Genomic DNA, 25,830 nt, shown 5'->3' with positions numbered 1-25,830 from the left:
AGAGCTTTTATCAATGGGAACATGATAAATGATATAACCCTTGACAATTAATTTTTGTATCTAATGTTTACAAAAAAAGACAGGTTTATGGAGATTTATACAGGGAAGTTATCCCCTTTCAACTTTTGTATGTGTTCACCAGGTAAGTGCAATGGCCAGAAATTGTCATATTTCCATTTCAGCGTTACTGAAAGATTTAAAGCTAGGAGAAACTGAACTGGGGAGATTTGAGCAAGCAGGTCCAAAAAAGTAACTTTGTTGGCTGCAAGCTTTGCCTCTGACGGTGACGGGAAGGTCTGATGGCATTAAAAGGAAGAAAGTGTGGAAAGATGGCAGAGACAGGCTGAAAAGTGATTGGTTAATGTCTGTTTTGGGTGATTTGAGAAAGCTAGGAGATTGGAAGGCTATCTAAAAATGTGCGAAATGCTGTTGTTGGGAGATAATAAGGCTGAGTTAAGCAGGGGAGAATCTGTAAGTGATGGAGGAATGTGACAATTGTTCAATAGAGTAACCAAATTGCATACCAATGGTTGAGACTGAGTGGTCTGGGTACTTGACTGAATTGGCTTGTGTTCAATAATGGGAAATGGGCTTCATCCAGGCTCTCCTTTGGGTGACCTGAAATTGAGTTAATCAATGGAAGCATCAAAGAAGTACAAGTGCATGTTGACAGGGCTCCACAGCAACACAGTTAGTAGAGCTGCCACTTCATTATTGCCAGCAACCTGGGTTTAATCCTGACATCCAGTGCTGTCTGAGTGGAGTTTACATCTCTCTAATTTTGTGGGTGACCTGGTTGGACTGATTTCTTTCCAGTTCCAAAGACATGCAGTTTGCCTCTCTATAGTATAGATGAATGTGGAGTCTATTCTCATAGTGTGATTGGGGATATTTTATGATTTTGGTAACCTTCTGTCACTGCTTTGAAAAGATATCTTCAATGAGTAGGGTTCGTTGGTGCCTGTGATGGTCATGGCTATGTCTGATGCTTTGTAGAATCTGGGAAGAGTTGATAGGGAATCTTGGAGAATGAAGTGGGAACAGCACATGTGGGTGTTTTGTTTCTGTACCACATGACTTGTCTCTGACTACTGCCAGACTTTAGTTCCCTCTAGATGAGGAACAAAATTGATTGTGCAGTTGAATGTGATGTATTGTCCAAAGTAAAACCAGTGAACTTTGGTTATGCACCTTTATCTTTGCAGTATAATGTGTTGGGCTTGAGCCCTTCATCAAGGTACAGAAAATTGTTGGCAGGCATTTTGTCAACAATTTGTCAAATATCACTCTGATGTTCTGAACGTAAGCTGTAAATTCCTGAGCATGCCAGCCAGGTGAAAGGGGTTAATAAGTAGGAAAATGAAAACTGTGTGGCATTCACCAATGGAGCAGTGGTTGTTGGAGGCAAACTGTTGCAAGGTGAAGGTTAGCAGTTTGTCAAGGAAATTAAAGCTGGAAGAGACAGTAATAATGCTGCGAAGCATCAGTAATGCAACATTGGGTGAATGGTGCAGATTCATTGGCTTGGGAGGAAGGGAAGGATGAATGACTGTGTCTGAAAGTTGAGCTTGCAGAGAGCACGCGGCGGGCTGTAGCAAGAGCAGGGGAAAATAATAGAAGCAGAACTTTCAAAGAAAGTGTTAATTACGACAAATTGTGCAGTTTTCATCAGTGTCCCAGTGTTGTAGCCTCCCAGGTCACGTGAAAGTATGGTCCTGGATCGAGCCTGCAAGGCATTCCTGAATTGAGAAAGCTGGTTGCTTTTTTTCCCCCAGAGGCAATTTCCATTGGTTTTATCAGGAGTCAACACTTGATAATTGCTTCTACCATTATCTTGTTCCTGTGGAATTCCCATCTGTGTGGCAGAAAATCCTTGATAATGCTGTGTGTATGTGTTGTGCGAGAGAGGATTGGAATACCTTGGACTTTTACAACCACTTTATAATGTTTGGCCTGGTGCTTTGCCATTTGCAGTAGGTTTACACAGGCACAGCCAGGGCTCTCTGTTCATGAATAATCTTTGTTGTGCAGATATTTTCTTAGTTTCCAAAACTTGTTTTAATTCATTGAATGTTGAATTATGTATTTATCTCCATGTGCACTGAGTTACAGTGACAAACTTTGTTTTGCTCGTGTAGGCAAGTTAGAAGGCTAATATTTCAAACTTCAAAACGTGGAAGCTGGGAGGCCATTTGGCCTTCAGATATTTTTCCTTGCTCAATACTGTCAAACCTCAATAACAAATTCCCAATCTCTGACTTTTGGAGTCTAGACATGAAAACTACTGTATATACATGTGTAATAGTTGACACTGGCTGCCCGCCCATTTGAGTTCCAGACTCCCCGACTGCTCTCTCTGTCTTGCTCAGTCCCTGGCCGCCTGACGTCTCAACTGCAGACATTCGCCTCAGCTGCTTGCCCATCCGAGCTCCCGAAGCACCAAATTCGGACCATTTGGTCCTGGCTGTCCACCCATCTGAGCTCCCGATGACCTGGCCTCCCACCCACCCAATCTCCTGACGCTTCAGATCAGGACTTGCCATCTGAGCTCCTGATGCCCCAAACGGTGCAGGTATTTAATATGGCCAAAAGCAGTCTATATGTAATAGTTGATCCCCTAAATATTCCCTATAAACTGGTCCAAAATTTGACTTTTAAAACAAGTATATAGAGTATTCGAAAGAGGGAAAGTCAACTGCTTTTCAACACAGGCACTTTAAATAAGCTGTGAAGTGGTGTAGGAGCAGTGTTCTAGTGTATACAGGATTGCATTGAAGAGTTTGGAAAAAGCAACAGAGTGGAGTGTGAGATGGAGATGTAAGAGACTGCATCCATGGACAGAAATTGATGGTCAATGCTCTGGTTTGGGATCCTTTATTGAGACAAAATTGGGCAGGTGAGGTGGGAAGTGCAATAAGATTTGGCTGAGGAATGGCTGAGGTGACTGGATACTGGATCAGTGAAGGTGGGACGGGTGGGGAGAGAGAGATAGGCAGGGGGAAGACATGGGATGGAAGGTGGGGGTTGGGAAAAAGTGGAACTAGAGCAACTAAAGGACAAATGGAATTAATGCAACCCGATTGGGTTGGGTTTTACCTAAATGTGGAAAACTGAACTTCAAAAATGTGTTGGCACCAAGCCAAGCATGCATCCTTTGGTTCATTTCTGGTTTGCAAATTGTATGGGGCTTTTTGCTACAACAATAGAATGTGCAGGTAGAATTGTGCATCATGTACAATAGAGCTACCTTGTTTTCATTACACTGTGGGATGGATAACACAACAGAATGACTGGATTGTAGGAGGAAGTTGCAACCACTGGTACACTGGCTGGTTGATCTCGCATTGTCATGGAGAAGTAAATATGTTTAAATTGGACTGGGTTAGATAATCTGCTTCTGGGGGTATTAAGATGTTTTGTTTCATTTTGCATTATTCATGTCCTGAACCTTATCTGAAGAGTTTACAAGTGTGTTTTTGTGGTGTTTAGTTGTTATCTTTAATGACCTTTGCTGTTGAGCGCTAAGGATCATATTTCCTTGGGACACATTATTTAGCTATTTTCCATTGGCTGCTTAACTGGTTTCTGAGGCGAGGAGACTTTGCATACCATGTAATCCATGAATGCAATTAATTATGCTACTAACTACATTGTAATCATTCTTGCATTGATTTTGGCATGTAGTGGAGGTATTCTAGTATTTTGCCATTAAGGTATTTTTAAACAAGGAATCTTGTTGGAAGGGGGTTTATGACAAATCATTTATTTATGCTGATTTCATGCATGATTTGGAGTAACACAAACTGCAGCTATTTTCCTCTCTGAATTTGTGCTGAAAAGCTATTGCCTGTGTAAGATGAGTGCTATCAGGCAGGCAGTCTTTCACAAATACATGAGATGAATGTGAACGTGAGGGAAGCTTTGTAGTTCCTCGCTGCCTTTATAGATTCCGCCTGGTACTTTTTGATTGAAGAATCCACAACCTCCCTGCCTATCCCCCACCCTCACCCCGCTATAAAAGATGAGGAAGGGTGCTCATCATTTGGCACCAATGTCCTAAGTTCAGTTCCTGACCACAGTTTGGGACCTGTTGCAGATGACCACCTCCTTGGGGAATTTTGATGCCTACATTGGTTCAACAGTTCTCAGCTTTTACATGGTACTACCCCAGGTAGAATCCCCTGGGGTGGTAATATGAAGAGGAGGAAGAAAACCTTATCAGTGCCTTTTAACTATAACTTGTATAGTGAATAACCAACATCTTTTTTATTTAAAAAAAATTGTGCAGCCAGTGATCTCATGAGGGAGGTGACCATATGTAGCAGGGACTACACACATGGGAAGAGTGAAATTAACAGCTGTAGAGTGTGGGTGTGTCTGTTTTTTGGTTGTAATTGTTAATTTGGGTCCATTACATACCATAGTTGGTGTATTAACTCTCTCAGCTCTCAGTACACACTTCAAGTTCTCCTTTTCAGAAGGGAAAATGGTTTCATGTTTTGCCTTTCTGTTAATTCATTCCTAGAGTTGCAGGACTGATAAATATGTGTGTTAAGTTTAGACTGGATTATGATCTAATCCTTCTGTTTTGTTCTTCTGGGAAATGGAAAGATTAAACTTATCACAGAAAATTTTAAAGGCTGATGCAAGCCTTAACAGACCAAACTCTGCCAATCAACTTTTTAAAATTTTGGCAAAATCACTGGATTTAGTATGGATTGGGGGGAGGGGGGTGGGTTCCTGCTTCTGGGAAGGATGGGTGGTAAAAGTGGAATGCCAGTAGAGAATGTTAAATTCCAGCAGCCAGGTGGTGAAGGATATAATCCAAAACTTGTGATTTGTTCCTTAAATAGACTTTACGGTCCATTCTGGGCACCTCCTGTATATCGAGACCCCAACACTCATTTGACAAGCCTGATCCCACGACTGCTGTAAACAACTTAATGTGTAATTAATGCTAATTGATACAAGTCACATGCATGCAATTAGCATAGACAGGAGATGTTGGTTGCTTAACTCTGCAGATCAGGAAGTTTTATGCAGGAATTTTCATCTTCAAGGATGTGAGTGAGGCTGGGCCTGTTTTGCAGAAAGATTGGATTACACTTTAGCCATAGAAAATGCAGTTCTTTGGGTGGAATGACATTTTCTCATTCCATTTGTAATTACTGTCATTCAGTTGAGAGTTTAATGGCAAGGGAGAAAGAGTGTTGAAAGGCTGTGAGTCAGAAATGGTGGTCATCAGAGAGAGTGAGTGAAGGGAAAGGCATGTGATGCATTCAATGTGGACTTCTGCACTGTCCCAGTGTTACCTTAGCAGAAGTACCCTGTCCACACCAGAAAACCCAACCAAGCATCAGAATGCACATTTAAAGTTCTGACCAACAAAATCCATCCCTGCCTCAGATGCACTTTGGCTTCCTGAAGGGGAAAAAAATTTTTCTGAAGACTGAAATGTTAAACCTGGCAACCAGCTGGTCGATAAGACAACAGTGATCTTGGACCGTCTGCTTGCTTCTGAGACACGAGTTGCCTCCAATTTGAGAGGCATCACCATTGCTGTCTCTGCAACATCCTCCAGATTCAGGTTCCAAGCCAAGGTTCCCTTTGTTGAAGGCAGCTCCAACCATTGTTGTCTCCATGTCTGACCAGACCCTCCAAGTCCTGTCATTAACTTTCTTTCAGGACAGTGCATTCCTAATTCTGATTTCTATTGGATTAGCACTGTTTATGAAATTGGATCCCTTGTTACCGATTGTTTTTCCCCCCATCAAAAAAAAAGAAATAATTTTTCAGTATCTATATCCAACCAAATCTGATTCCAGGAGGACAGGAAATGCTTCAGGGATGTTCTTCGATAAAATGTGCTCGACAAAACTTGTGCATCCCTGGGCCATCCATGAGGAATTCAACAATCGATTTGAGTGTCACAACCTCCCCAAATCTCCACCTGCCCATTCCAGGTGGTGCAGAGTCTATGTTGAACATCAGTTCCCCAGAAGTCTGAGAGCTAGAGATGAAGTGTTGTCATGTAAACTCTGCAGGTTACAACAACAACTCTACAGGTCAAGCTGAGATGCCAGGACCTGAGTGAGGCCTCTGTTCCCTACCATTCTCCTGGCCAACAGATAGTCCTTGGAGAACAAATTGATGAACTCCAAGCCAGATTTCAACATGCTTTACAGAACTGTGGCTAAATGTTGACATTCCAGATACAGCACTGCATCCCAAGGACTATACCATCCATCGCACAGATCAAAACACTGGCATCTGGACAAAACCAGGGTAGGCGGTGTTTGTGTCATCATCAATTCATTGTGGTGCACAGATGTGACAGTCATGTCCCAGTCTTGCTCCCCCAACCTGGAATATCTGGTGATCAGGTTTCGCCTATTCTCCCTGTCGAGGGAGTTCACCACCATCATCCTGGTCTTTATGTACATTCTGTCCCAGGCTAATGTCGGGATGGTGCTGGAGGGACTGAGCACTGTGGTAAGCAGCCATGAGACAAGCACATTCCCAGTCATTGTGGGGACTTCAATCAGGCCAACCTGAAAAAGTCTCTGACAAACTACCACCAACAAACACGTCACTTGTGAGACCAGGGAAACCAACACACTTGACCACTGCAACACCACCATGAAAAACGCATACCGAGGCATACCATGATCGCACTTCGGCAAGTCTGCTCATCTGGCTGTACTTCTCCCGGCGTACAAGCAGAGACTGAGGACCAAAGCACCAGTGGTTAAGACAGCGAAGGTGTGGTAAAGGGATGCTTTGAATCGGTGGACCAGAACATGTTCAAGAACTCATCCATAGACTTGAATGAATATGCAACAGGGTCACTGACTTCAAGACCTGTGTGGATGGGTATGTGCCCATGTGAAAATACCAGGTGTTCCTCAACCAGAAGCCTTGGATGAATCAGAGAATCTGTAACCTGCTGAGGGCAAGGACAAGGACATTTAAGGCTGGGGATCGGGATCTTTATAAAAAGTCCAGGTTTGACCTGCAGAAGGCCATCTCTGAAGCAAAGTGACAATTCCAGAGGAAGCTAGAGAAAGAGACAGATACACACCAACTATGGCAGGGAGTGCAGGCCATTACGGCCTACAAGGCAAGGGTGAACACTATAGATGGCTGCCATGCTTCACTACCTGATGAGCTGAACACCTTCTATGCCAACTTTGAGAAGAAGAACCAAATAGTGTCTACGAGAATCTCTGAAAAGGCTGAGGACCCTGTGATATGTCTCTGAGGGTGACATCAGAACATCATTCAAGAGGATCGACCCTCACAAGGTGTCTAGCCCTGACAACATACCTGGAAGGGTACTGACAATCTGTGCCAACCTAGCAGAAGTATTTACAGACATTTTTAACCTCTCATTGTGGCAGTCAGAGGTTTCTACCACCTTCAAAGGCCCATCAATCATCCCGGTACCCAAGAAGAGTAGCGTGGGCAGCCTCAACAACTACAGCCCAGTTGCACTAACTTCTACCGTGATGAAATGCTTCGAGAGGCTGGTCATGGCCAGAAATAACATATCTAAGCAAAGATCTGGACCTGCTGCAATTCACCTATCATCACAATTGCTCTACAGCAGATGCAACATCACTGTCCCTCCTCTCAGCTCTGGATCACCTTGAAAACAGCATTAGGCTGCTCTTCATAGACTGCAGCTCGGCTTTCAATACAATTATTCCCTCAGTGATGATCAAGGAGCTACAAACTCAAGGCTTCTCTGCCCCATTCAGCAACTGAATTCTTAACTTTCTCATTGGAAGACCAGTCAGTACAAATTGGAAACAACGTCATCTCCTCACTGATCAGCAATACAGGTGTACCCCAAGGATGTGAACTTAGCCACTGCTCTACTTGTCAAACATCCATTACTATGGCCAGGCACAATTCCAATGCTATCTGCAAGTTTTCCAATGACTCCACAATTGTCGGCAGAATCACAAACAGCAATGAGGAAGCGTCCAGGAGGGAGATGGATCAGCTTGTTGAAAGGTTTTAACGACAATGACCTTGTGCTCAACATAAGCAAAACTAAGGGGATGATTGTGGATTTCAGGATGAAGTCAGGGGAACATGATCCATTCCTCGTCAAGGGCTCAGTAGTGGAGAGGGTCAAGAACTTCAAATTCCTAGGTGCCAGCACCTCTGAGGATCTGTCCTGGAGCCTCCACGTTGATGCAATCATAAACAAGGCTCACCAGCGGCTATACTTTGTGAGGTATCTGAGGAGGTTCAGTAGGTCACTGAAGACTCTTGTCAACTTCTACAGATGTTCCATGGAGAGCATTCTGGCTGGTTGCATCATTGCCTGGTCTGGAGGAACCCACTCTCAAGACCAGAATAAATGCCAGAGGGTTGTTAACTCAGCGTGCAACATCACAAGCACCAGACTTCACTCCATTGAGGACACGTACATGAAGCGGTGTCTTAAAAACGCAATCTCTATCCTCAAAGACCCCCACCCTCTTCACTCTGCCACCATTGGGGAAAAGGTACAGGAACCTCAAGATGAGAACTCAGTGGCACAAAGACAGCTTCTTCCCTGCTGCCATCAGATTCCTGAATGATCAAAGAACCAGACACTGCCTCACTTTTCATTCACTAATATTATTTTATCTTTTATAGTGATGTTATAATATGTATATTTACACTATGACGCTACTGTAAAACACTGAATTTCATGATTTGTTCATGACAAAAATCCTGGATCTTGAGAAACTGCACAAGAAGCAACTGGCCTGCACTTGCAGTCCTAATTCTGATCTCTATTGAATTTGCTTCAGCTTTGAAATTATACCCCCTTGTTATTGAATTCCCCATTTCAAAAATCAGAGGAAATATTTTCCCTATCTGTCATCTATCAAATCTTTACAGTGTTTTTTTTAAATCACGGACAAAACAAAACCTGTCTATCACCAAGGGCCCACAGAACACTTCCCCTTTGTGCTTGATGGAGTTTGTCACTTGTCAACAGGCAGTGTTTTTGTTCCCTTTAAAGTTGATTAGAGTTTTCCTGATTGTATCTGTTTTAAAAATGTGAATGTGACTTTGGTGTACAACACCTACCAATCAGACTGAAATATGATGCAATAGGGTGCACCAATGCCGCTACTTCTTTAAAAGCCAAAAGAAGTTCAGACCGCAGTGTCTCTTACCAACTTTTACAAATGCACCAATGAAAGTATCCCATCTCGTTCATCAGTTGGCCTGTGTAAAATGGGATTAACCATGGTTATTTGTAAGGGTCTACCTGGTCAATACCCAACCGGGTCCCTGACCTATCTCGGAGGTTGTCAGGGGACAAAGTAAGATGTACCCAGGTGTCCTGCTCTGGTGAATTGAAAAGGGCTGACATGGTCACTCTGGTGATAACCGTGCTCGAATACATGCGTCACAGGGAAACTCCTGATTGAAATGCCACTACAGCGAATGGAGGAGGAGTGATTGCCGCCGCGATCAGTTACGGTGGGGGCGTGATATTTACTGCCACGAGTGGGGGGGGGGAAGGAGGGGGGAGAGAGAGAGTGAGAGTGGTTGCTGCTGTGATGTGCCTCTGCCATGAACATTTGAAAGTTGCATCCTGTACCCACGATCCAGTAATCACACCCATGTCCCAGGAGGGCTACCCATTGGCTGCAATTTGAAAGGACCTACTGTTTAGTACAGGAATTGCTCTACCCAAGACCCCAAGAAATTGCAGAGCTGTGAATGCAGCCCAGGCCTTTATGCAAACCAACATCAGCACCATCTACACTTTCAATTTCTCAGGAAAGGAGCTGACGAAATTAAAGGTCCCCACCCCCCAATCTCATTGGGCTTAAAATATGAGTATGAAAACACTCACCACCAAAATCAAAGACAGTTTAGTTCCCTTTAGGCCCTTTCAGGTGGCCTGAACACCCCAGTGTAAAGGTACATAATCTCCCCCATCCTTGCAGCAGAAGTGCCTCCGAGGCGCTGGTGCCAACCCTCCTCCGGGAGGAATAATTGGCAGAGTGCAGTGCTCCACCGACACACTTGAATGTGCAGCCGCAGTAAGTGGCTGCCTGGGGGTGAGCTGATGACTACATCAGCTGGCGACCCATCTGCCCACTCTCTGACAGACCCCGCCACCCAACTACTGACCGACTCAGCCCTACTGGGAAGGGGTAGCTGGCGGGGACCATCAGGGGTGGCCGGTATGGGCTGTCACAGCCTGGCTGGCCTCTCCTTCACCAGGGTCATTCTCTGCGGCTAAAAACGTGGCATAGCAATGGCGGTCTTCCCTACCCATAATCCCCCATGCAGCTGGAACTGATGTGGGAAACACAGAGGTTCCACTTGCTTGGAGAATTATGGATAGGGAAGACGGCCATTGTTATCCCACATATTTATGATGGGTGGTGCTGCGGCACCAATTTCCCCGCCTCCATCAGATCCAGAGGTGCTACGAGGCGCCTCTGGATTTGAATAGGCCTTTTCAGGTGGACCAGGCAATGCTGCAGCAGCCTTTTAGGCCTGCCACCTGAAAGGTGAGTCCACAAGTTAAGATCTGCTCCTGCCACTGCCCTCAAGACAGAGGGTCCATCTGAAAGGACCTTTTGTTATTGGACTATTGATCTGACCTCATTAGTAAAATGATGCTGCCCTTGCCTTGATTTAACTCGGCTTTTTCACTGGAACACTTGTTTTATTTTTCACTTCCTGTTGTACTCTGATAAATTCACTTGCTCGGACAGTGTGCTATTTTCTTTGCATCTTGGTACATATGACAATAAACCAATCAATATCAGGTGTGTATTATTTGGGACAGAGGCAATAATTAATTTTTTTTAGCTTTACCTTCATAGTCTTTCCCTTCATGTTGCATGCTAGTCACTCCCTTATCTATGCCAATCAATATATTATTCCATTGAACCTTTTCCAATGGCCTTGCTCTTGAGAACTTGTCAAAAATAAAAAAGGAAGGTAGGGAGAATAAAATAGGGCAGAATGAGATTAGTATAAAAATAGGTATTTAATGGTCGACCTGTATCAACTCTTTATCTCTCTATTTCTTAAATTTGTGAAGCGGGATGACTGTTTGATAAAACTAAGTTGGTACATTTCTCCTGCTGGGACCACATTAATGTATTTACATTGAGATCCTCCAATGCATTTATATAGTGTGGGAATGAAGGGAAGTGATGGTTTTACCCCTTCCTCAGAGTCTCTGTCAAACTTGCTGGTTTCTGTGCACTTTTTAATTTTTTTTTATTTTTCACACTATGAACCATACTAACCAAAATACACACAAACATTTCCCTCTTGAATATACAGTGTTATTTTCTCCCCTTTATCCCCCACCCACTCAACGTTCAACCTATACGATACATTAAACCCATTAAACAATGTCATGACACATTGAAAATAAACAAGAAATTTGTGTCTTCTACTTTTACATACTGGGTCAGTTCATTTCATTGTTTTCTCCTTCTGTAATTTTAGGCAGTGGAGGTCCACGGTAGAACTTCTCTATTGTGTTCCATGTACGGTTCCCAAATTTGTTTGAATACTGTGGTTATTTCTTAAATTGTTATTTTTTCCAATGGAATACATTTATTCATTTCTATGTACCATTGCTGTATTCTCAGGCTATCTTCTAATTTCCAGGTTGACATAATACATTTTTTTGCTACAGCTAAGGCTATCATAATAAATCTTTTTTGTGCTCCATCCAAATCGAGTCCAAGTTCTTATATTACCTAGAAGAAAGATCTCTGGATTTTTTGGTATGTTGCTTTTTGTGATTTTATTTAATACCTGGTTTAGATCTTCCCAAAACTTTTCCACTTTCTCACATGCCCAAATTGCATGCACTGTTGTTCCCGTTTTCTTCTTACAACAAAAACATCTGTCTGATACTGTTGGGTCCCATTTATTTAACTTTTAGGGCGTGGTGTATAGCCTATGTAACCAATTATATTGTATCATGCGTAACCTCGTGTTTATTGTATTTCTCATAGTTCCAGAGCATAGCTTCTCCCATGTTTCATTCTTTATCTTTATGTTTAGATCTTGTTCCCATTTTTGTTTAGGTTTACCGTTTGTTTACTTGTTCTTTTTCTCTTGCAGTTTGATGTACATGTTTGTTATAAATCTTTTATTATCATTGTGTCTGTAATCACATATTCAAAATTTCTTCCTTCTGGTAACCTCAGTCTGCTTCCCAATTTGTCCTTCAAGTAGGTTCAGTTGGTGGTATGCAAACATTGCATCGTGAGTTATACCATGTTTGTACTTCATTTGTTCAAAAGATAATAATTTATTTCCCGAAAAACAATTTTCTATTCTTTTGATCCCTTTTCTCTCCCATTCTCTAAAAGGAAAGGTTATCTATTGTGAAAGGGATTAGTTGATTTTGCATCAATATTAATTTTGGTAGTTGATAATTTGTTTTATTCCTTTCAACATGAATCTTCTTTCAAATGTTGAGCAGATGGTGCAGTACTGGTGAATTCCTACGTTGAAACAGCTTTTCATCCCACTTATATAGTATATATTCAGGTACCTTCTCCCCTATTTTATCTAGCTCTAATCTGGTCCAATCTGGTTTTTCCCTTTTTTGATAAAAATCTGATAGGTATCTTAATTGTGCTGCTCAATAATAATTCTTAAAGTTTGGTAGCTGTAAGCCCCCTTGTTTGTACCATTCTGTTAATTTATCTAGCGCTATTCTCGGTTTCCCCCCTTTCCATAAGAATTTCCTTATTATTTTCTTTAGCTCCTTGAAGAATTTCTCTGTTAGGTGAATTGGTAACGATTGAAATAGGTATTGTATCCTTGGGAAGATATTCATTTTAATACAGTTTATCCTTCCTATTAGTGTTAATGGTAAATCTTTCCAATGCTCTAAATCGTCCTGTAATTTTTTCATTAGTGGATAATAATTGAATTTATATAGATGGCCGAGATTTTTATTTATTTGTATACCTAGTATCTTATTGCTTGCATTTGCCATCTGAATGGTGATTCCTTCTTAAATTTTGAGAAATCCGCATTATTCATTGGCATTGCTTCACTTTTATTTACGTTAATCTTGTAACCCGACACTTCTCCATATTCCTTCAATTTCTTATATAATTCTTTTATTGATAGTTCTGGTTCTGTTAAGTATACTATAACATCATCCGCAAATAAACTGATTTTATATTCCTTGTCTTTTATTTTTATCCCTTTTATATTATTTTCTGTTCTTATCAATTCTGCTAGTTGTTCTGTAGGTAACGCGAACAATAAGGGTGATAGTGGGCATCCCTGCCGTGTTGACCTGCTTAAGTTAAATTGCTTTGATATATATCCATTTACTGTCACTTTCGCCAATGGCCCCTTATATAATGCTTTAATCCAATTAATATACTTCTCTGGTAAACTGAATTTTTGCAATACTTTGAATAAATAATTCCATTCTACTCTGTCAAAGGCCTTCTCTGCGTCTAAAGCAACTGCTACTGTTGGCGCTTTACTCCCTTCTACTGCATGAATTAAGTTAATAAATTTACAAATATTGTCTGTTGTGCGTCTTTTTTTAATAAATCCAGTTTGGTCTAGATTTACCATTTTAGGTACATACTCTGCTAATCTGTTTGCTAATAGTTTAGCTATTATCTTATAATCTGTGTTAAGTAATTATATTGGTCTATATGACGCTGGTGCGAGTGAATCTTTCCCTTGCTTTAGTATTACTGTAATTATTGCTGTTTTACATGAATCTGGTAAGCTTTGTGTTTTATCAATCTGGTTCATTACTTCCAGGAGAGGAGGAATTAATAAGTCTTTAAATGTTTTATAGAATTCTATTGAGAGTCCATCCTCTCCCGGCGCTTTATTGTTTGGTAGTTTTTTTAATATATACTGTATTTCCTCTATTTCAAATGATATTAATTTATTTTGCTCCTCTTCTTGCAATTCCAGTAGTTCAATTTTAGCTAGAAACTCATCTATTTTGTCTTCTTTCCATTCGTTCTCAGTTCGATATAGTTGCTTGTAGAATTCTTTGGAGTTTTCATTGATCTCCATTGGGTTATATGTAATTTGTTTGTCGTTTTTCCTTGATGCCAAGTTTCTGTGCACTTTGAGAAAAGGCGCTGAGCTTGTGGTGTTAGTTTGCAACAAGTGGAGGCCCAAGTGTTACCCTTGGGAAGCATAAACTCTGACCAGCTCCCACCATTAAACACATTTGTGTTTGTATCAGGGGATGGGATGTTTCCTATGGATGCACTAATTCCAGTTCTGAGGGGTCATCAACCTGAAGTCATGTTGAATCATTTTTGTAATTCCATTTGCAGACTATTTTGCTCATATGGTAGTTGCCATTAGGAATTTATCCTTCTATCAACCCTAAACATAGGGTTCTGCAAAGCTAGTTGGATTTGTTGAGCTTGGTAATGAGGCAAATTGATGATACATTTGTAATACACTAAAAAGGTTCCTGATAAAGAAATGAATCCTCAGGATCATGTGCAGGGAGAAGAAATTTAGTTGAATGTAGTATTGTGTTCAGCACAGACATCATGGACTGAAGAGCCTGTAACTTTTCAGAGCTGCCCTATGTTCTATGATGGAAATCTTTGAGGTTTTGGCTAAGTCTGCTATTTTGTTTTTGGTAGTAGTGGTCCTCTTCCGGCATCACCTACGGCTCCTAGAACGCTTCCACCAGCGTTGTCTCCGCTCCATCCTCAACATTCATTGGAGCGCTTTCATCCCTAACGTCGAAGTACTCAAGATGGCAGAGGTCGACAGCATCGAGTCCACGCTGCTGAAGATCCAGCTGCGCTGGGTGGGTCACGTCTCCAGAATGGAGGACCATCGCCTTCCCAAGATCGTGTTATATGGCGAGCTCTCCACTGGCCACCGTGACAGAGGTGCACCAAAGAAAATGTACAAGGACTGCCAAAAGAAATCTCTTGGTGCCTGCCACATTGACCACCGCCAGTGGGCTGAAATCGCCTCAAACCGTGCATCTTGGCGCCTCACAGTTTGGTGGGCAGCAACCTCCTTTGAAGAAGACCGCAGAGCCCACCTCACTGACAAAAGGCAAAGGAGGAAAAACCCAACACCCAACCCCAACCAACCAACCAATTTTCCCCTGCAACCGCTGCAACCGTGTCTGCCTGTCCCGCATCGGACTTGTCAGCCACAAATGAGCCTGCAGCTGACGTGGACATTTACCCCCTCCATAAATCTTCGTCCGCGAAGCCAAGCCAAAGAAGTAGTGGTATTTTGAGCTCACTCTTGATGGTGGATGTTAATGTGTTCCATCATAATTGTTGATCTAAATCATATTCACCTGCATGTTCTAAGTCATTGGGTGTGAATGAATGAGGGTATTTGCAGTTCTGATTTGACATGAATCTGAGGCTGGGTGAGTCCAGAGTCTTCAATATACTCTGTAATGACTGGAATGATCTCCGGAGACATGGATTTTACCCAAAGACTCAAATGTCCTGATAAATTATCTAGAAGAAAGAGATAGTTCTGCCTCTGTATTGGCAACTGTGGGAGTACCCTCTAATGGCCCTTTTACACTGCCCTTTTAAAATGGAATTTACCATCTTTCAACCACTTCACTTACCTGTGTGAACACAACAAATGTGGGATGGGGTAATTTTCATCCTGGGAATTGCTCAGCAAGGTAGGTAGTATCAGAGCCTATACGTTTTGCATAGACTCCTGTATGAAAGGCTTCCAGAGATGCTGATATTGCTGTAAAGCTGCAGGTCCTGCCTCCTTTTGCACTGGGATGCCAGGTTCCTTTGTAAAAGTTCGCACTGACGCGTCTTTTCTTGGTTCAGTGTTAATGACCTGATCTGGCCTCCAACATTGGTCTTTCACAAGCCATTAAATGGGATCTCTGTGTAAAAGGGGTGTAAGATTCTATGGACATCCTGATGGTGAAGTGGCTGTTTTAGCTTCTGCTAAGTTGACTCCGCTCTAGTTATTAGCAAATGTTTACATCTCAGCAACTTCTGAGTGGGCTCTTTGGTGCTATTTAAATAGTGTGGGTCCACAGTTGCACCAAGGCTGATCTGGTCAGTTGGCAAGTTCACAACCGGATCAGGACATGAGCTTAGGCTCACAGCAAACCCTTTCTATCTGAATAGTGGACAAAATAGTAACTGCAGCAACCTCTGCCAATAAAAGCAGGGCAGTTTCTCCAAAATATCCACAGGGTAGAGGGTGGCTACATATTGCCTGCATACTGGTCGATTTCCAAAGGTGTGGCCACCTGTCATCCTCTGTCCGGCTGGCTGAAGACGGTGACTTGCTGAATCAGCGTCATACTTTTAGTGGCGTCTCTTGCAGTGGTGGAATTGCTCATCTCGTACTCTAGGACAAGGAAATGCAAGAGACTTGCACCAAAACCATCTGTTTGGTTTCCTATTGGCTCGGGAACGTCTATCACATTCTTTCCATCTCTTCTTCAGGTTTTGCATGAATAGCACTTTCTCATTTACAGTAGAGCATTGTTACCTAGTCCTTTGGGAGCTTGCTTGCCTTTAAAGTACAGCATGTGGATGATTTGTGACTGTTGGTTTTCACATTGAGTTTTTTTGTCAGGATTATAATGGCTTTGGAGCCTTAAAAGACATGAACTAGAGATTTCACAACCACTTGTAAATGTTTGGAAAACTGTTTAGGTCAGAGAAATGTTATATGAATGAGTTGGAGCTGCCAAATACCATTTATATTTTCCATAGTTTTACGTATTTTAATATGTATATTTTTATATTTCCAAGGTCTAACATCTACAGGAAGTGGGAAACTCCAGGGTGTGTAGTTTTTTTTTGACTGAATGTGGTCTTGTCAAACTGTAGTAACTTGGTCATGCTGAAGAGTTTTCAGCCCAGCTCTGTTGCACGATTTATGTTGGTGCAGAGCCATTGAGGTGACTGGTGTGATGTTGGTCTGACCGAACTCTGCAGGCTGGGCAAGAATACCCCAACCACGCAAGCCTAACAGTAGTCCTTGCAAAACCAACCCTTGCTAACTTTCTATAGTTTTCTTGTAACAAACCACCCACGTTTCGTCATCCTGTGCTCCAACGAAGTATCCTGGGATGTTGGAGAGGCAATGTAAATGCAAGCTGCTTTGGAAACTAGCCAAATAATCTGGTCATGGGACTTGCCAAGGTCAATTTTAACTGGTGTTTGGACACTGGAGTACTAATCTCGGAACAGATGTGTCTAATTTAGTGGAGAAAGCAGATTGAGATACTGGTGCTGGAACATAATTGTACTGTAGAGAAGCTGGAAATGGGTCATGGAGTGATGCTGATAGCATAGCAGTTAGCGCAATGCTGTTACAGCATCAGTGACATGGGTTCGAATCCAGCACTGTCTCTAAGGAGTTTGTACGTTCTCCCTGTGTCTGCGTGGGTTGTTTGAGTGTAATTGGGTGGCACGGGTTCTTGAGCCAGAAGGGCCTGTTACTGTGCTGTATTAAATTTAGAAAGCAGTCAAGATGAGAGGCACACAGTGTTGCAGAGCAGAAATCTAAAGAGCTTTTGAGGTGGGGGAAAAATTAGATAACAAATGGTAACAAAATACAGTGAACTGTGAAATGGAGACTGATAATTAAATGAGAGAGATCTCTCATCATCCCCTCAACACTTTCCCCCCCACCCTTCATTTCCTTGAGCATCTTTGCTCTGTCTTCTGCAACTGTGACCTCCCAATGTCGCACCCTTGCCACACTGACATATCTGTCCACTGCCAAAGGGAGGCCACCCAGATAGCACCTTGTATTCCATCTCTGCAGACTCCAACAAGATAGCATCGATGTAGACTTCTCAAATTTCCATTAACCCCACCTCCACCTCCCTGGTCTCTTTCTTTCCCTCATCTCTCTGGACTAATTCTTAGGATGGGTGACTTGGTTTATTATGAAAGGCTGAAGAAAAAAAAAATCTCTGGTGTTTAGAAGAATCCGATATTATTGAAGCATAAAAGATCCTAAGGGATATGACAGGGTAGACATTAAGATGTTGTTACTAATTAGAGAGTCTCCATCATAGAAATATACAGTAAAACCCCTGTTATTTGGGATTCAAGCAACTGGGAGTGTCAAGCAACCAGCAAAAAAAAATTGTGGAAAATAAATAGGTTTTTAAAAGAAAAAAAAACACGCAAGTTTAAAATTGACGGGCCTCACTGATAGTTTGCCAATCAGGCAACCTGCAGCAATCAAAAAAATTCACTTATCTGGCATCTGCCAGTCCTAGGTGCTGGATACCAGAGGTTTTATTGTAGTCACGTTCATTGTCACGGGCATCTCTTCCGAAATCTCTTTCGGCTGTATGTGAACGGGAGTGGGTTGAGAGCGGCTGGGGAGACTGGAGTTGATGTGAGCCGTGACCAATCTCTCGAAGCACTTTGTGATCAGAGTCACTACCTGGTAGCCATTTAGACCTATCCCTGCATTCTTAAATGTAAAGAATGGAGGATGTTTCTCTCTTTTGGTGGTAAATCTCTGGAATTATCTGCTCCAGACGGTTATGAAGGTTAAATCATTGGAGGTATTTAACGAGAAGGTGTATCAGCTTTTGGGAGACGAGGGGACTGGGTGCTGTGGGGAAACTAGGACAGATGGGGAGTTTGGACTGGGTGGAGAGCCAGAGGGTAGTAAATAAGTGGAACTTGTTGCCATAGGAGGTTGTGGGGCCAGGTCATTGGGTGTATTTAAGAGAGATTGATAGATGTACGTTTGCGTGTTTTCCACCGAGGACTGGAGATGGCTGCTTTGTTGGGTTGTACTTGTACAATCAGATGACAATAAACTTGATTAACCAGGGCATCAGAGGTTACAGAGAGAAAGCTGGACAGTGGGACTGAGTGGGAGAATGAATCAGCTCATGATTAAATGGTGGGGCTGACACGATGGGCTAAAAAGCTTATTTCTGCTTTGATGTCTTGCGGTCCAATGAGATAGGCCATGGTCTGCTTGAGGGGCCAAGTGGCCTGCTCCAGTTTCTCAAATTTCCTCTGATATTTTCAAGCAAGGTTGAGATTGGAGTAAAACTGGAGTGATGGGGGGGGGGGCAAAATAGAAGTAAATTTTAAAGGGAAAGTCACTGTTTTAGATTTCAGATTTATTCTCAAGAGTTCATACAACCCTGAGATTCTTTTTTCAGCAAGCGAAGCAGAATTACCACTTATTGGTAGCGCAAAAAATTGTACTGAATGTTTACATGTAAACAAAAAATTTAACAAATGTAAACAACTGCAATACAAAGAGAATTTTAAAAATCAATTAAATCAATAAAGTCCTTAAATGAGTCTTTGAGTTTATTGTTGAGGAGTCTAATGGTGGAGGGGTAGCAGCTGTTCCTGAACTTGGTGGTTCGAGTCTTGTGGCAGCTGTATCTCTTATCCGAGAGTGACAGTGAATATAGTGTGTTCCAAGTGGTGTGGATCCTTGATGATTGCTGCTGCCCTCCGACAGCAGCATTCCCTGTAGACGCTCTCAATAGTGGGGAGGGTTTTGCCTGTGATGCCTTCATTGACATTTAAAGACTGCAAACTTCAACATAGACCACTGCTCTTCTATGTTTACGGAGGGTTATCTTGCCAGTCGTATGATCAGCGTATTGTCACATGATTGAGCAGACGAGTACTCCACACGATCCAGCACTTCAGCCCATGATATCTATGCTAAACACGAAGATGCCAAGTTGAGCTAAATCTCTGCTGCATGCATGTGATCCGTACCCCTCTGTTCCCTTTATATTGGTGTCTGTCTGAAAGTATCCCAACTGCTACTATCATATCTACTTTCACCACTACTCCTGACAGCATGTTCTAGTAACCTACCACTCTCTGTGGTTGGTGGGGAGGAAACCTTGCCCCTCCTTTAAAGTTCCCCTTCTACCTAAAATACGTGTCCTCCAGTATGTGACATTTTTACCATGGGGGGGGGGTGAGCGGGGGAAAGATTCTGACTGTCATGGCTATCTGTGCCTCTTATATAATTTGTACACTTCTAGCAAGTCTCCAATCACAAAGAAGGCTCACCAGTAGCTATGTTTTGTGAGGTGTCTGAGGAGATTCGGTCTGTCACTGAAGACTCTTGTAAACTTCTGCATGGTGTGGAGAGCATTCTGGCTGGTTACATCACTGTCTGGAATGGAGGCACCAACTCTCAGGACAAGAATAAACACCAGAGGGTTGTTAACTCAGCCTGCAACATCACAGGCACCTGAATTCACTTCACTCCAATGAGGGCCGTGTCTTTATCCTCAACACTTTCCCCCCCACCCTTCATTTCCTTGAGCATCTTTGCTCTGTCTTCTGCAACTGTGACCTCCCAATGTCGCACCCTTGCCACACTGACATATCTGCCCACTGCCAAAGGGAGGCCACCCAGATAGCACCTTGTATTCCATCTCTGCCCAGGCCATGCCCTCTTCACTCTGTTACCATGGGAGGGGTGGGGGGAGGGGGGGAAGTTATAGGAACTTAAGGACAAGCCCTCAGCATCACAAGGACAGTTTCTTCCCCCTCTTCCATCAGATTCCTGAATAATCAATGAACCAAAGAGATTGCCTCACTTTTCATGTACTATTATTGTTTATTTTTTATAGAAATGTTGTAAGATGGTTAGAATATGATTGTTTGCTCTATGATCCTGCTGCAAACAGCAAATTTCATGACTTGTTCATGACAATAAATTCTGATCTGCCTCCTACACTCCAAAGAAAACAATCCAAGCTTGCCCAACCTTCTTCATTGCTTATACGATTTAATCCAGGATATATACCTAGTAAATTGTTTCTAGAAGTCCGTACTCCTGTCTACATTAATGGCGCTGAAGTTGAAAGAGTAGAGTTCATTGGAATAAATATCTTGAATGTCCTAAACTGTGATATGCCATAGACATGGGCCAGTCAAGTATTATACCAATACAGGGCTTTTATTAATAGACTAAAACCATCTCTAACTGGCCAGTGGGAAAAGCATCTCTTATCTGTTATACAGGTAAACGATCCTTCATCCGGACAACTAAAATCCGGAAAGCTCCAAAATCTGGCAAGTGGGGACTGGCGGCCGAGAGAGCACGGTTGGGGGAGACGGCCGGATGACTGGAAGTGGGTGTGGGTGGATATGGCAGCACAATTCAGGTGGGCTTTCCGAAATCCAGAAAAATCTGAAATTCTGAACACACTGTCCCCCAAGGGTTCTGGATAAAGGATTGTGTACCTGTACCAGTAGGGTGGAGTATCTACAGACAGTCAATAGCAAGGGATCAGTATAATAGACCCCCCCCCCCCCCATTACATCATCACAACCTGGGACAAGCACATTGACATAATGGTCAAGAAAGTGCGTCGATGCTTTATTAGAAGACAAAGGAAGTTTGGTATGTCCTCATTGCCCCTCAACAACTTTTACAGGTTTACCATTGAAACGATTATTGCTATATGCATCACAGCATGGAATGGAAGCTGCTCTGCTCAAGATCAGAAGCCATAGAAAGTAGTGAATGCAGTTCAGAGCATGTAAGCTTTGAAATTGGACGATCAACATGCCCTGTTGCCTAGGAAAGGTAGTCAACAAACTGAAAGACCCATCATATCACAAACACTCTCATCTCACTCCTCTCATTGGAAGATTGTGAAAGCATGCACCAACAGGCTTGAGGACAGTTTCTTCCCTACATCCATCAGGTTCATGAATGAAACCCATAACAATGCTCTTATGTTGCCCTTGGTATCAATGATTATCCTTTGTAATGTTGTGCTCTTGAATGTAAGTAATGTTGAAGATCTCCTTTTGGTCTGCTTGCAGAAGAACCCTCCTCACCGAACCAGGTATTTTGTGACATAAAAATGGGGGTGACCAGAATTGCGCACAGTATTAATTTTTTGCTCACAGTATTACTTTCAAGGTATTGATACCCTGGTGATAGAGGTGGTTACATCAGAAGAGGTAACCTGATTCTTCAACATTTCTGTCTCTGAAAGAACTTCCTTTTTTCTCTTTTTGGGGTAATGGTGCTGGGAACATAGCGACCTGTTTCTCACCTTTGAATGGCAGGCAAAACATTTTACTGTATCTTTGTTCATGTGACAACAATAAATAAAGCCAGAATGTCTTTATTGTTATATCCATGGAGGAAAATATTTTTTTGGGGGAGGAAGGTGCATGATTTGATTAAAAGTAAACAGCACAGTGGAGGAGGAGAGCAATGGCCACCCATTGAATTACTCCAAAGAGTGAATTTGTCTATTTATTCCTGTTTATCAACTTCATTCTATGGGAATTACCGGAGTCTCATTTGACCTGTATTATAGGAGGATATTTGGCCCATTGTATCCATAGCAGTTAACAGAAAAATCCTATTTTCTCCTCATTTTTTTCTAACTGAATTTCCACAAATTCTCAGCATGTCCTTCCAGTTTCTACCACTCGTGTACATTGTGCAATTGACAGTGGCCTATTAAATTACTCACTTGCACATCTTTGGATTGTGGATGGAATCCAAAGGACTAAACCCCCTCCCCTTCCACATGAAACCAGATTGAATCCAAGTGTCTGGAGCTGTGAGGCAACAGTACTACACTCTATGATGGCTTTATCCCTTCCCCTGGTGGCAAGCCAGAGCCAAGCCAGACTATTTAACCTTGGCACCACACAAGCTGGAGTAAATTTCTGGGCCTACGACTGTCTTGCGATCTCTCTGCTCCTTCATTGTTGGCCCCTGCACATCCCTTAGTTGAATCCTTTTTCAAGCAGTCATGCCTTCAGCTGCCAAGGCTTAAAGCTGCCTTTAAGACATATTAAATCTTCTATTTTTGACCAAGCTATTTTAAGTTCTGTCCTTGTGTAGTTTCGAATCAATATATTGTTTGTTTATTTGCAATTTTAACAGGTGCTACAAATGGTGATGATGAATTTATAAAATTTTAAAAAGCATGAAGCAGAACAATTGGATTAAAATAAGGGTGTGAAATATGTATATCTGAATAAAATCTCTAATTCTGTTTTTTTAAATCTTGCAAATTATAAGACTAGTTACTTATCAGCAGTTAAAATTATAGCATTTAAAATTATAGCATTTAAGAGGCTTTTAGATAAACATAAATAAATTAAAGGATGTGGATCACATGCAAGCAGAAGAGATTGAATTTAACTTGGCATTGTGGTCAGTGCACATTGTGGGCCAAATAGCCTGTTCCTTGCTATCCTGTTGTATATTCAAAGTTTGATCTGAAAGTACACATTATACAGCATATGGACAATAACTGTTTAATATTTATCCAGCAGATGGTTGATTGAAGGAGTATGATGGGATAACCAAGAATGATAACGAAGCTTTAAAGTTTTGGGGATGTTTCTGATTCTAAGTAAACTCATGAGCCAGGGAATTAACAATTTACTAATGATGGTGTCGTTCTGAAGATTCAGATCGGGCACTTTCTCCATCGGGTTTGCAACTTTCCTTAGGTGGTGCATCTGGTGGTAATGAGTTTACAATGAAGCATTTCAGTTTTCCACCCCATTCCCATTGAAGCCCCTGTTTGACAGCAGACTAGATGTAACCTTGGACTCAGGAGTGGGCCCTGTATCAACTGTGGACTTGTGAAGTCTGGGATCTTGAGGGCATTTTAACCTTCAAGATCCCATAGGCCACACATGTCAAACTCTGGCCCGCGGGCCAAGATATAATTATATTTGGCCCGCAAGATCATATCAAGAATGTATTAGGGGTGGCCTGCTGGCCGCCGCGCCAGTATAGCGCATGCACAGTAACCGCTGTGTCCCAGGGTGAGAGAGAGAAAAATTCTGGTCCTTGAAAAGTAGTGGTGGGTGGTTTTATAAACATGCTGTCGTGTCCCCCCGCCCATCCCCCCCCCCCAACCGCAACGCAGCCTGGCCGGTGTCAGGGGAAGCCAAGGCCGCTTCCCAGCGCCCGGAACCCCAGTGGCACAGCGTTTCTTGGAGCTGCAGATGGAGTCGGGACGCCGGAGGAAAGATTGGGGCTCCCCGCCGGGCGATGGGGGCGCTGGCCGCCCTGCGCCTTCCCACCGGACCAGCGGTGGGTGCCCGGAGTACACGTGGAGAGCGAGGCTGGTCGGGCAGGTAGGGTGGAACCCCCCGCCAATCTCGGGAGTGGCGTGGGCTGGATCGGGATTAGCCGCGCTTACCTGCTTCTCCACCGCTGACCGGGATCCCAGCGCGGTCCAGAGACTGCACAGAAAGAAAAGGGGGTCCGGGAGAAACTCAGGAGGTCAAGGGGGGTCCGGGAGAAACTCAGCAGGTCAAGGGGGGTCCGGGAGAAACTCAGCAGGTCAAGGGGGGTCCGGCAGAAACTCAGCAGGTCAAGGGGGGTCCGGCAGAAACTCAGCAGGTCAAGGGGGGTCCGGCAGAAACTCAGCAGGTCAAGGGGGGTCCGGCAGAAACTCAGGGGGAGCCTGACCTCGCCAGGACCGTTGCCCAATCCCCCTCCCTGCCGCAGGCTGACCCGCGACTCACGGTGACGGGGCCGCTGATCCGCCGAGATGCCGCCCTGCAGCGAGAGCCGATGCCCCCGCACTGTCGTTGTCCATCCCGATCGCCCGCAAACCCCGCCCTCCCCTGCACAGGCCTGAGTAAGGATTATGAACTTTAATCTCAGGATAAAACGATCTTCCAATAGTTTCATGTCACAGTGATAAATATATTCCTGGTTAAAAATGGTCCTGCACCTGGATACAAGCTCATTAGGCATAAAACTTCAAAAGTGTGTAAATCAAAGGATATCTGTACCAATGGAAAAAAGGCATGGCAAATAACCCTGCTAGAGTTCATGCCCACAATCAGTCACCCATTTGATTGTTTCAGGAATCATGTTATTCTCCCACATTCTCAATAGCCCTTACTATTCGACAGCACACTAGCAACATTTGACAAATCCTCTATAGAGAAATATTATTTATTGAATATTTTATTTCTCATTTGTTAATGCTTCTGGAAAGAGTTTATCCAAAACTATTTTTAAACATTTATTTTAATAAGAAAAAGTTTAACATTACATATGTTGAAAGAAGAGAAAACATGCAGATGTTGTTGAAAATTTTCAATAAATATTTAGATCGACCCTCGATTTAGTCCAAGTTTTTAATTTTGGCCCTCCGTGAATTTGAGTTTGACACCCCTGCCATAGGCTGTAGCAGATGGCAGGGATCTTGTATTTTGAAAGTTAGAGGAAAAAGGAACAGGACAGCCCTCTCAATCCACCTCTAAATCCTTATCCTTCCTTATCCATGCTTTATCTGCAAGACATTACTGAGCAATATCTTCCAGGATCTGCACCCCCTGCCCTGTGAGCTCTTCATCTTGGGAAGTTGAGGCTCAAACATTGCCTGTGGTAGGTGTATTTTCTGGCCACCTGAAACCTGCTTAAGGAGTTCTGATCAATGTTTAGCTTTTAATTATCATTTTGGTGGCCTGAGGATAGTGGTGATCAACCTGCAATAGCCAAGGCACCCAGTAGAAGATGTAATCACAGGGAAGCTGGATAATTGCATGGGTTGAGATGCAAAAAAAAAACTGGGTGAGTTTATGAGGGGCAAGTTGAGCTGTCAAGGAAATTGCTAATTCTTGTGCTGTGAATTCTGCCATCAATTAATTAATTTACTGGATGCTGACAATGTTAACTGTGAGCTCAAGTATAAGCTTCAGAAAGGATTTGTTGTGACACAATTAAGCAGCCTCTAAGATGACTGTGTGTTCAGTACGCACAACCTTCTTCCTTGTTAAACTGTCTTGGTCCACAGAGGCAAAGAATGAGCCAGTGATGATAACT

At 42.8% G+C, this 25,830-nt stretch overlaps 1 protein-coding gene across 4 annotated transcripts in view; it reads left to right on the top strand.

The window, feature by feature from the left end:
• The window catches only part of bmp6 (bone morphogenetic protein 6), a 147,930-nt gene that overhangs the window by 5,693 nt on the left and 116,407 nt on the right, over positions 1 to 25,830 (top strand). The gene's annotated exons all lie outside the window — the stretch shown is intronic.

The sequence above is a fragment of the Narcine bancroftii genome, chromosome 2 (assembly GCF_036971445.1).
Source record: "Narcine bancroftii isolate sNarBan1 chromosome 2, sNarBan1.hap1, whole genome shotgun sequence".
Taxonomy (NCBI): Eukaryota; Metazoa; Chordata; class Chondrichthyes; order Torpediniformes; family Narcinidae; genus Narcine; species Narcine bancroftii.
The sequence above is the reverse complement of the archived record's forward strand: the minus strand, read 5'-3'. Positions and strand labels throughout refer to the sequence as shown.